Genomic DNA, 11,362 nt, shown 5'->3' with positions numbered 1-11,362 from the left:
GCATGGTGGTGCACCTGCAATCCCAGCACTCGGGAGGCTGAGGCAGGAGGATCGCTGTGAGTTCGAGACCCTGGGCTACCTAGTGGGTTCCAGGTCAGTCTCAGCTACATAGTGAGACCCTGTCTCAAAAAGACAAACAAACAAAATAACTAGTGTTAAAAATAATTTGATTGACAGATATTAATTTCTCCCTCCTTCTCTGCCTCCTGCCCCTCATACCAGCAGCTAGCACCACACCTTCACAACCCAGACACTCTATACTTGCTGCATCTGTAGATGAGGAGAAGGGGGACCTCCTGCCCTTTGCAGAGGAGGATCTTGTGTCCTTGCCTGCAGGAGGGAGGAGAACATGATGTCTCAGGAAAAGGACTGGGCAATGGTGGATGCTGTGGCCCAGCCTTTTCACGCCGGCACCCGAGTATCAGAGATGCCTCCCACCTGGCCATTCTCAGATGCCTATTTTTTATTCGAGATAATTTTAGAGTTACAGAGAGTTGCAAAAGTAGTTCAGAGCGTTCCTGTATACCCTTCATATTAACATTTCCCCCTAATATTAACATTTTATGTAACCACAGTACAGTTATTAAAACTAAGAAAGTAACACTGAGTCAATGCTGTTAACAAAAAGACAGAATTCATATGCCCTTTGTCAGTGTTTTCTCTAATGTCCTTCTCCTGGTCCAGGATCCTACATTGCATTTAGTGGTCATGTCTTCTTCATCTTCTCCAGTCTGGGACAGTCAGTGTCTTCGTTTCTTGCTTCTCATGACCTCGAGACTTGAAGGGTCAGGATTCAGAATGCAGAACACCCACTTTAAATATTTTAATGAGGTCAGCAACACTGAGTTTTGCAGTTTTGTTTTAATATTTATCCACTTTCTCTACTTTGGGAGCCTTTGCTTCCAGTAAAAATCTGCCCCACAGAATGAGAGTTCCAAAAGTAGTAGCTATTATTCTGCTTAGAGTATTGCATTAGCCATGATACCTCCTCCCCTCTGAAAAATGTGGATCCTCTTTCCTACTCATTCTGTCCAATATTGCTCACTGTCCCTTTATCTAAATGGTGACTCCCTGAGGACAAGGGGCTCACCTCTCTTGCTCAGGGAGTACTCACGGGGTCTGATACGTGGTGCGTATAACACGGTGGTTTGTGCTGAATTGATGAGCAATCACTGCTCTCAGCCACCATGCACAGATGGCCGTGGAGGGCAAAGGCCAGGTGTGCAGAGTACAGAAGTGTATGGCTTGTCATCCCTCAAGGAATACACCTCCTCATGAGGGAGATGAAAAGACAGACAGAAAAAGCTGATACACTGGCTAGACTATACAGGAGAAGCACTCTTATCCTGTGTGGTTGACTGGCTGGCTGAAAAAGACCTTTAAAGCGGGGATTCACTAATAAATGATACTTTGAACATTTCCTTTTATCTTAGAATATTTATGTACATTCATTTACCAAATTGGGCATCTCCTGTCTATCCCTTTTTAGTGTGGTTCCATTTTCTTATTTTTTTATTTTTGCCTCATAAGTGTGCCCAGGATGCTTTTCCTGCAGCTTATAGCTGCTGCTCCTCCTCCCTTCCTCCTCCTTTTCCTTCTCCTCTTTTCTCTTCTGTGTGCACGTGTGTGTGTGTGTGTGTGTGTGTGATACCAGTGATTAAACCCAGGGAATGTTGAGCTACATCTTTAACTGTTTTATTTATTGCCTTTATTTTGGAACAGTTTCTTGCTAAGTCACCCAAGCTGGCCTCAAACTTGCAACCCTCTTACCTCAGTCTTCCAAGTAACTGGGATTATAAGCATGTACCCACCACATCCAATTCATTTTTTTTTTTTTTTGTACCAGGGTTTGAACTCAGGTTCTTGCACTTTTGAGGCAGGCTGCAAAACCACTGAGCTAAATCCCTGGCCCCAATTCATTTTTTAAAAGCAAAGTGAAAACTTAGATTTATAAAACAACGCAAGTGTAGACTCTTAGATTTTAAGAACTTTTAGTTAATATCCCTTACATATAGTCAATATTTTTTGTTTTTAGAATTTTTTCTTTTATGCTATTGTTCTTTTTATTTTGTTTTGTATTCACAAAAATACTTGCAATTTTTCTTTATCAAAACTTTATTTTTGATAAAAATGCATTCCACTTCACTTTTATAGATCAATATTGCAATTTGATATCCTTTTTTATTGTTTATGAAAAGATGAAGTTAAATTAATGAGAGTTAGTAGCATATACCAGTTTGGGAACAGACAGCTGTTCTCATGTACCCAGGGCATAGGCAGAGCCCTGCCATGTGCCATGGGCACCAGTCTGTATCTCTGCTTCAACTGTAGTTGGAGAGCAGTGTTAACCCAATGCATCAGTAACACAGAGGTCCTGGAGAGCTTCTAATGTGTATGATTGCTCATCTCAATGCAGTTGTCGTGGCTGAGATGCCACGCATGCTAGCATGGGCTATGTATTGTCACAATGAGCACGGGTGACAGAAGAGACAGACTGCGGATTTTGATATAAGTACCAAGAAGAACAAATCCTTGCTATGACATTGAGGAATAAATAAATACTGCAACCTCACAGAGATCACTGATGACTTCTTGGAGGAGGCTGCACTCCCATGGGCAATAGAGACCATAGTGAGAAAGGACTTTGGCATCCTCCTCCTAAATAACCCAAGCATACAGATGATCCTGTTCAAGGAGGTGTTGTTCTCTGACACAGAGGTGGAAGGTACCAGTGGCAGCTGGGTCTGCTTGCTTACTGTCATCAGCACTCATTCTGGAGCAGACCAGCATCCTGGGGCCCCTGTACCATCCAGCAAAACCCAGCATATTTATTAGCATTCCAGATAAGGAAGGGGTGGGAGTGAAAGAGCCAGACTTCTCTCTGGGAGCTCTGTGCTGCACAGTGAGGATGGCAGGGAGATAACCTCAGGTACCTTCCCCTGGGTCACCAGCAGCCCAGCCTATCAGGCTGGTGCACACGGTGGACAGCAGCCTTCTGCTTGTATCAAGCCAGGAAGATGGAGTGTTTTGTTTCAACCTGTGGTGTGCACTCCAGTTGCTGAAGAGATTACCACTTCCCGGGCCATGAATATAATTAGATGATCAATCATAGGAAGTCTAAAGTAAAGACAATCTTTGGGGAGGGATTTTTTATTCTGTTGCCTGGAATATCAGTAGGGAACAAAGGGACCCAAGGGAGCTGGTGATTTAGAAACAGCAGGACAGGGTCCTCTTGGAAAAGATCTCCAAGGAAGGGGAGGTGAGGCGCTGAAAATCACGGATATGTCTGAAGGCATCAGAGTTTTCTTGGCCTCCCCAGCCCCCAGTATACCTGCCTTCCTGCTGCCACACCATGAACGGTGGATCAGGTGAGAGAATGAGGGGCTCTTCCACACAGCCTTTGGAGTTCAGCGATGTAATAATAGCTCAGTTATCCTTTGTGTCATGACATGACACAAAAAGTCAAATACAGTGGTATCTGTGCTCACAAACTTAATTTGTTCTATGATTTTGTAAAAGATGGCCAGGTTTGCGTTTGCATAGGAAAAATGGCCATGGTCATGTTTATCACCTGATGCAGTTTGCAAACAAAAACAATTTTGCCAAGCGTTTCGGTTTGCAAATCAAATTGTTTGTAAACAAAAGTACTCAAAAACCGAGGTACCACTGTATCTGGGACCTGAGTGAAACCAGATTGAGTATAGGGTTATAAGAATTGGTGGGTACTGAGGTATATTTGGTACAATGTGTCTCAGCCTGAGAGAATGCATGTGGTTCCAGGGGAGAGGCCTCTACTACAGTCTTGGGGTCCTGCCTTTTCCAAGCTGGAGCACCTCAGGAGAGCATGGTAGGTGGTGTAGGACGGAGATGTAGCTCCTTCCTTCCCACATCTTTGGAGACAGCTCCTTCCTCATGAGCTGGCCCTTTCTCTGCCTTCTTCATTCTACGTGTGCCTTGTGTAAGAGTGGCTGCCTGTCCAGGAACCCAGCTCATGATTGCCATGCAGTAATGCTGGTCCAATTTTCCCCAAATTTATGATTCCTTCTGTAAGAGAAGCCAGGGATTTGTATTTTAATGTGAAAGCTCCAAATTTTAAATATTGGCAATAAAATCCATTTTTCCACAGTGCTGTGTGAACCCAGCAAATCATATCTGGAAGCTCAAAGTGGCCATAGATTACCAGCTGCAAATTCTGGGTATGAAGAAGATTAGCTAACAGTGCTATTTCTGTTGGTAGAGACTATGGCTGTACTATGTAGCAGACATCCTTGTAAATGAGGAAGGTTTTACTGGCCTGGCAGTACCAGCCTTCATTCTGCCCCTTGTAGCAATTGGATCGAGTCTGTGTTCTGATCTGCCCAAAGCTTCTACTGCCTTGAGGTTACGGCCTGGCACTCATCATAGGAAGGCAGCAAACTCTTTCTCAGATATGCAAAGGCTTAAACTTCTAGGATGGCAACTTTATGGGGGATGTGCATGACTTGCAGGTGAAGCTAAGGTACTTGGCACCAGAGGGTTATTTGCACGAATTTGGCAGCTTGAACTGAGGCCTGCGAGGAGCTTCCCCTCCTTCTTGCCACAGCCATCAAAGTTGTCGTCAGCCTGTGCCTCAGGGAGCTGTCACAGCCTCATTACTGCTAATTCATCTTCACTTAGTGCATCAAAAGGCTGATTTATAAAATTGGGTGGGCGCACAGGAAGTTTGATTAGCAACATTATGTTGTTTGCCATGACAGGCTCAGAAAACTCAGCTCATCTGTGTCCCAGGAGCTCAAGATAAGACCAAAGTGTACATGTTCTGCCTCAGAAATTCCCAGGATCAGAAGCTAGAGTGGCAGCTCCAGCTTAGGGTGTCCCCAAGGGGTACCTTCTCCATTTCTTACCCCACCTCATAAGTAGATCTCTAGGACCAGTGCGTTGGTTTGTTATCATGCAAGGACCTGATGTGAGCAGGATCCCCAGTCCTACCCATCTTGTCCACAGCTGAGTGGCTCCTGCCTCAGAATTCCTGTTCATCTTTACATCTAATGAAGCACTCTGGGATTTGGATTTTATTTTTCCTCTGCTGTTGTTCCATCACTCTCCACATCAAGCTTCTTAACAACAAATCCAGAGGTCCTGTCTTTTTTTTTTTCAAGCTCCTGGGGAAAAATAGGATAGAAAATCTCTCAAAGAAATTGTTTCAAGCAATAGCATTCCATGAGGCAACCTGCCAGGTACCATAGCCCTGGGCTGCTCTCTGAACGTCTGGGGTTCGTCCATAAACATATGACTGATGCCTTCACCAGTGTTCAGAGGACATAGAAAGGAGAGTGTCAGGCTTGGAAAGCAGCACTCATCAAGAAAGGTTAGAAGAAAAGGGGTTATTACCAGGAAATAAATTGGCTAGGTGCAGACTATTTATATATATGCAGTGTCTTCAAATGCTAAGTGTTGCCCATCTCTGGGGAGGACAGGTCTGGGAGACATGAGCACACATAGAAGTTGGATAAATTTGGGTTAGATTCAGGAAATACTCTTGGAGACTCCAGAATTGTTTTCCTTTAGCTGACTTAATTTCTCTGAAGATGCCGATGATGATGAGGCTGTTGGTACCTGTCGTGTACAGCGCCCTTTCAGCAAGTCAGACAGTGCCACACAGGATAAAACAGAGGACATGCACAAGTCTTGAACTGCAATCCTGGTTAAGAAAACAATCATCTCAATGTACTTGGGCAAGTCCTTTCACTTTTCTGGCCTTGGTTTTTGAATCTGAAGAAAATCTTGGATTTTGAAAATGAAGAGGTTAGATAGTCCTAAGGTTTCTTCCAGCAACAAAATTTAAAATTCTGTCCTATCTTAGGTTAGCAGCCAAAAGTATAAGAACAATTGAGTGCTCCCCCTTGCCCAGAGACTGTGCTAAGGACTTGATGTGTCTCATTTAATCTCCAAAAGAACACCCTAAGGAAGGCGAGTCTCACCCTGTTTTAGAGCTGCCTGTTTTAGAGCACTATTGCTATTGGGTTCGGTCAGGAACACTTCTTAAGCACATATCAAACTGGCAGTCTTTGTGGTAGATGCTAAGGTACACATTTGTTTAAAATAACCTCTGCTCCCAGGGCTTAGAGATGCCTCAGAGAAATATGACAGATCCAGAGCAAGAAAGTAACAAAAACTTGTGTGAGCAACAAGTGAATGGCACCAACCGCAGCAGCTTCTCATTGAGAACATAGATGTGGTCAGTTTGTGGGAGGCACAGGAAGGTTTGAATGGATGATAATAGGATGTGGCATTTTTATCAGGGTCTGCACACACTTTGGAATATCCCATTTTAGTTGATCCTTCTCTGTCTATCTCTTAACCTATATATGAAAACTCTCATTATTAAATGATCATTGACTATTAATTATAACTGAGAATTAGAGAAGCAGCTCATTCAAGGGAACAGCATTATCCTTCTGTATGTCAGACACGTGCTCTGTTAGATGAACTAAGCCAGTGCTGATGGTGGCCGGTACCTTACAGAGTCTACCAAGCATGATCATGTTTCTACCTGCCCTGTCCCTGTCTTATGAGCAGCGATATCTCGTAGCTGTTGTGTCCTCAGAATTCACCAGGAAGGCTACAGGCCAGGTAGGCTTTCTTCTTCTCAGAGACTTAGAAGGAAGGTCAAGGTTGCTGAAAATATGCAAGACCCACACTGAGAGGACTGTAGCCAAGGTCACCTGCCAGGTGTCCCGGCATTTTTAGCTCAGGGCTAGCTGGTGGGAGCCACATGGCATCCCACCCATATTCTCTGGAGTGTGCAGACATTGAGGGCTATAGAGAAATATGGGTTTTTTTCTCCCAGGCCTCTCATCCCAGCTTGTGTTTTTGCCTGGGACCTTCCCATAGCCCAGCTCCATCTCTCTGGCAGTTGTTGCATTGCTATTAATGACTCGAGCTTCCACTTTTGAGCACCGAGTGCTGGACCCTTCATTTAGTCTTTCTGCTTTATTCACAGCTACTCCAATACCCCACTTTACAGATAAGAAAACTGACATTCAGGTCAATTACACTGTCAAGCAAGATTTGGAGGTAGGATCAGAACTAGCTCTGTCTAATAAAAAAAGAAAAAAACTATAGGTCATTGACTCCTCTCCTTCAATTTCTGGGGTAGAAAGAAGCTACTCCTCTGCAGTTTGGTTATCACTGCTTAGAAAAGCCCCACTTGCTGGCAGGAGGGCATTTGGAGTAGCAGGTGGTTTAGGGGTATTGTCTATGCCCCACTGCCTACTACACTGTATGCATAGACATCCTCTGAGTGAGGAGCAGAAGCCTCGCCCCGGGGAATGAGAGAAAGCAGGAGGCAGGAGCAGGAGGAAGTCAGGCTGACCCCAGGTGACCTAGGCTTGACCACACTACTTGGCTCCACTCAGAACCCACCAAGCCCTGTGCTCCCTGAGCTAATTGGCAGAGCAACCTGCTGCCCTGGAGAGACTTGAGTGTGGTCTGGACCTTGACCACCCTCTGTATAAGCTATGAGAGGTTTTTTTTGGGCCATGTGGTCTCTGAACAGCCTGGTGGGGCCAGGTCCTGGAAACAGCCATGAGGCAACAGTGTTTGTGGTTCCTTAGAGGCACCGGTCTCTGTATTACTTTGGATCTGAGGCCTGGATTTTCTCCTTCCCTCTCATCGTAGGTCCAGACTCCACTCTTGATATGAGGAAGAGAGTCTAGGACCTGGATGTGGTTTGCTGGGCCTGGGCAGGCTGTACCCCATCTGTGCCTGCTTCTTCACCTGCTGCGCTGAAGTAACATTTCAGCTCACAGGGCTGTTGTGCTGAGTAAATGAAATCATAGGTACATAGCACTTTATACAGTGTCTGCCATGCAACAGAAGCTGTTATATTTATGATTAAAGTGGGTATCGCAGTTGCCTGCTGTCCCTACCAGCTGAGCCCCTGCCTCTGTGAAAGGAGAATAGGACCCATTAGTCCCAGGGTGATGTGTGTTTGAGGAAAGGGTCCTCTGAGGACTCCAAAGAAAGTGCTGCCAGGGGTTGGCTTATCAGTGCAGTGGGTCCCCAAGGCTCCTTCTACTCTGGACAGGGCCAACGGGCAAGAAAGGAAGCCAGCATTTATAATGAAGGAACAGGATTGAAAAGACAGTTTGAAGCCTGGCTTGCATTCATCTTTTTTTCATTGGACAGGAAGTAATAGTTAAAGGGTAGACTCATTTAAAAAACCTTTTGTTACAGAAAATTTCCAGCATGTGAAAGTAGGAAAAAAAAAAACATTTTATGAACCTCATTGTATCCAACACCCAGCCTCAACCACAATTTATGACCAATTTTGTTTCATCTATATCTCTAAAATTTCCAGTGTGAAAATAGGAAAAAAAAAAACATTTTATGAACCTCATTGTATCCAACACCCAGCCTCAACCACAATTTATGACCAATTTTGTTTCATCTATATCTCTACCCCCATCTTCTTTTCAAATAAATCCCAGAGAACATAAAATTTTATCTGTAAACATTTCAGTGTATAGCTCTAAATGATAAGGACTCTTAAAATCAAGCAGAATGCCCCTGCCATTCCCCAAAATTATCATCAGTAGTTCCTAACATTATAAACATCTCCTGTTCAGATTCTCAATTGTCTTTGAAATGTCATGATTTTTAACAGTTTGTTTCTTTGAATCAGAATCCAAATAAGGCTCGCACATTGCAATTGGTTAAACCAGCCCTGAAGTTTCTTTTATTCTAGAGGACCTCTCTCTCCCTCCCCCTTCTCTCTCTCTCTCTCTCTGCAATTTATTTTTGGAACAAAACAGTTCATTTGTCCTGTAACATTTTCAACAATCTGGGTTTTCCCGATTGCATTCCTGTGGTGAAGTTTTACTGTCAATTCGTCTTTGAGGTCCTGACACCAAATAGATAGATGTGTGGGAGTTAACAAAGCTCTGTCCTACTCGTCCTCCCACTCCCTGCACTACAGAAAGGCTCCTTTCTTCTTTGTCACCTGGGGAAGAACTGGCCTTGGCCCTGGGCCTGGGTGTGGCCTGCTGTTGTTGAAGAGCAGGGGAGATGGAAGACCGGCTTCCTGGGGGGGCTCTTGGCAAGGTGATCAAAGCTCCTGCTCTTATTTGGACTGGATACTATTTCCGTTTTTTGTGAACAGGGATGTCTTTTCATAAAGCAGAACAATTTTCTGCCAAATAGCAAGGATTGTTTTCCCTCCTTCTAGAGCAATAAGGTTTAGGAACTGTCTCCCTCTTGACTTTCAAGAGCATGTTTTCTCAATTCTTTCCTGAAATTAAAGTAAAGGTCAGGAAGGCTTGTGTGAGACCCAGCCCTCCCTCCTCTCCCTACTCCTGCAAGGGGAGGGGGCAGCCACATAAACCACTGCTTCTTTGAGCTCAGGTGCCCTGCCCAGCCCCAAGGCAAACCAAGCTCAACTCTCCAATTCTTTTCATCACGAGGAGGAAAATGTGGAGGGAAAGTCAACAATGCCAGTCTGTGCGATCTGTCCCGAATTGAGATCTTCTGAGCAGTTTCACTTTCCCCACCCGGTTCCCTTTCCAGGGAGGGGGCGCGGGCCCCACCGGGCCCCACCCACCCATATGCTTCCCACTGGCCTCACTTCTGCTGGGCAGGTGAGCTGTCCCTTCCCTCCAGCAGTGCTGGCTCAGTGAGGATTTTTAATCAAAAGGCAGCACATGCAGAGACCAGCACCCGTTTAGCATTACTGGAGCCATTCTCTCCACCCTCCTCGCACTGAGTCACTCCAGCTAACAGTTAATTAATGTGTGACACTTTGACAGTTTGTGAGGAGACATTTTTTTACGGAGCCATCAAAATCCGCAGGGATGGGGCTGTCAGGCAGACACCCCTGCATGCGTTTATTTGGCTTCCAGACCCTGCTTTACCTCCATTGCAGAGGCAGGAGGTCCGTAGTTAGGCAAGACTGCGAAGCCCCACTCTGTCCAGGCCACTCAGGGTGCTCCACACTTCCAGGGACATCTGGGTAGACTGGGGACTGCTGGCCACCTTGGAAGAAGCAAGGGGGCGTCTGGGGTGAGGGCCGCAGAAGTGAGAAGGCCTTAGGCACACTCAGCTCACTTCTCCCTGTTCCAAGCAGATTCTTACCCACAGCTGGGCCAGGGCCTGTGTGTGCTCCTGCTTCTTCCTGTAACCTCCACCATCGTGCAATGAGCTCAGTCTCAGCAGTACTCAGAGCCCTCTCTGTGAATGCTGTAGAGTCACTGGTTGTTCACGATATAAGAAGAAGGCTCCTGGGCTGCTGTGGCTACGGTGACCTCATTCCCACAACAGTCCAGATGCTGTGAAACCCTGGGACCCTCAGCTTTTCAGTAGCCACCCCCATCAGCTCTGTGCTTCCCTTCCCACAGGATGGACCTCAGGTCCTCCTACCTGCCCACATGAACCTTCATGCACTTGAACTCTCCTTCCTGCCAGTGTCATATGACCCTGGCTGCCACTGTGATGGTCTACCTGGGGAGCTCTCTGAAGGGGACCCAATTAGTTGGGCCTCCAACACCAGTGACTAGGGCCCAGAATGCAGGCCCTGACTCCCCTCATGAAGGATACAGGGAGAGAAATGACTGAAAAGTAGAAAAAGACCTAGGGACTGGCTCACACCAGCTTCCCCAATGAGTTAGATATGTGCTCCATGACATCTCTCCAACATTTATTGAGCACCTGCTATTGCCAGGCACTGTGCCGGGAGGTGAAAAGACCAGAAGGTACAAGGTTTTGACAGGGAGAAAGATATGATCCTTACATGGGGGTAGCTCACAGTTTGGCAAGAAGCACTGACACTAAACAAATAATTAGACAAATAATGACTTAATTATACCTTCAGTGTCACCCAGGAGCACATGTGTTAAGAAACTTCCGAAAGGCTTCCCTAGAGAAGGAACTGAGAAGACAGTTCTGAAGGTTGAGGAGGACAAGGAAAAGGAGGAGGAAACCTGTCAGGATAATGAGATCCTGAGCCCAAGGGGCAGGACTAGGCCTGGTGAGAAGTCAGAATGATGGAACCCTGAGAAGCGAAGGTGTCTGCCTTTGCTATGGGTTTATGAATTTGGTGTTAGGAAGTTGGGTGAGTGCCCATGGATAGCTTGTTTTTCTGTGAGATCGGAGATAAGGCTCAAGGCTGGGGGAAGGGTTTAAATTCCGGAAGAAGAGGAAAAGGAGTTGAACAGGTGACTGGGATGCCAAATTCAGTGTGGGCCACTGAAGACCCTCAAGGTTTTGCCAGGCATGGTGGTGCATCCCTATAATCCCAGCACTTAGGAGGCTGAGGCAGGAGGATCGCTGTGAGTTCGAGACCAGCCTGAGCTACAAAGTGAGTTGCAGGCCATTCTCAACTACATAG

Source organism: Fukomys damarensis, unplaced genomic scaffold (assembly GCF_012274545.1).
Source record: "Fukomys damarensis isolate Sample0158 unplaced genomic scaffold, DMR_v1.0_HiC HiC_scaffold_16, whole genome shotgun sequence".
Lineage (NCBI taxonomy): Eukaryota > Metazoa > Chordata > Mammalia > Rodentia > Bathyergidae > Fukomys > Fukomys damarensis.
The sequence above is the reverse complement of the archived record's forward strand: the minus strand, read 5'-3'. Positions refer to the sequence as shown.